Source organism: Wasmannia auropunctata, unplaced genomic scaffold (genome assembly GCF_000956235.1).
Source record: "Wasmannia auropunctata unplaced genomic scaffold, wasmannia.A_1.0 LD336103.1, whole genome shotgun sequence".
Taxonomy (NCBI): Eukaryota; Metazoa; Arthropoda; class Insecta; order Hymenoptera; family Formicidae; genus Wasmannia; species Wasmannia auropunctata.
The window spans coordinates 1,684,189-1,686,054 of record NW_012026787.1 but is presented as its reverse complement, the minus strand read 5'-3'; positions in this window follow the sequence as shown (position 1 = coordinate 1,686,054).

Below are 1,866 nucleotides of genomic sequence, written 5' to 3'. Positions count from 1 at the left end.
CTCGATGAATATTCAACATATTGACGATCGTGATAGACCGTGATCGTAAAAAATAATAAAAATTCAAGTAACTATCTTTCTTAGAACATAGTATATGTATAAGTATCCGAGAAAAAATTTTTCATATAAGAACCGCGTATATAAAAATATATAATTATATATAATTATATGCAAAATATGTCCATATATATTTATATATGTTTTTTCCTTTGTAAAATTATTCTTTAATACAAAAAAATGATAAGAAGAAAACATAAAAAATAATTAAAAGGATAATTTTTACATTGTTTTTTTACAATAAATCAAGTTTGAAGAAATGAGAAAAATTGCTTATATACAGGGTATTTCCTAAATATAGGGCAAAAATTTAGGGGGTTATTCACTGGATTAAGAATTTTTAAGAATTTTTTGTTCTCTGATGATTTTCGAAAAGCCGCTTTGTTTCGAAAATAGAAAGCAAAAGTTTTTTGATCGCGCGTGTGAGGCGCGCGAATAAATAAACGTAGCAGCCTAGTGCGGATGTTGAAAACAATATCCTGATCTGTCAATCTTTCAAATTTGTTTATTTGGCCTTGATAGTTAAACTTTTGTTAGTGAAGTTCTCTTTATGAATCGCTATACGAACGCTGAGATGACTGACATGCATTTCATGTATGGTCTTGCCGATGGAAATTCGTTACGGGCTAGGCGATTGTACATTAAACGATTTCCCAACCGTAATGTTTCTGATAGAAAAACCTTCGAAAGAATTCATCAACGTCTTCATGAAACAGGTACATTGAAACAAAGTGGAGGAGCAGGAAGGCCAGTGAGAATGGTAGATTTGGAAGAAAATGTGCTGAAACTTTGAACAGTTCTTGTAATTTTCAATAATTTTGTTAAAAAACCTGTATCGCCTGTTATCTATGGAATAAAGCATTTTTTCGAAAATCATCAGAGAACAAAAAATTCTTAAAATAACCCAGTAAATAACCCCCTGAATTTTTGCTCTATATTTAGGAAACACCCTGTATAATCATATATAAATAATTAAAAATATACATATAATGTCCCAGAACTGGATCCATCCCCTCTATGGCTTACACAGAAAAACGGCTCAGTAGCGATTCAACCATTGCAGATGTATTGCAGATGTGCTAATGTATGGTATTAGATGTAAGGAAACCGTGGTTAAGGGAACTACTCTTAATATTATTAAGCACCAAGATCCATTTTGTATCGTATTGGCGTTTTCGTATCTCAATTGCTTGTAACACTCCACGATCGATCCAGATACTAATAATATTGTTAATAATATTGTTGATAATATTGTTTCAATAATTTACATGTTTTAAACAATTTTTAAACTATCATAACAAATTCATCATGTATTTTAAACATTTTTGACTAATTAATTAAATTAAATGCAAAGCAGAGTAATAAGAAACACGGTTATGACGAGCAAGTGTCTGAAGTATCTCGCGCCTCGGTCGTGCCGATCCTGACCGCGCGAATTCCACGCGCGTCCATTTGTGAACTTCAATAGCTTACCGTTCAAATTCTATTCATCGGATCGCGTTTTGGTAAAGAACTTTTCGTCTTAGAATTTCACGAAGAATATGCTAATTTCTGGCGGTACGCCAGTTCTGGGACACCCTGTATATGAACAATTTTTTCTCATTTCTTAAAACTTAATTTTTTGTAAAAAAAACAATGCAAAAATTATTTTTTATGTTTTCTTTTTATTATTATCATTTTTCTTGTATCAAACAATAATTTTATAAAGAAAAGAAACATATATAAGATATGTATGGACATATTTCGCATTTAATTATGTATAATTATATATTTTTATATATGTTTATATATATTTATATCAAGCGACGA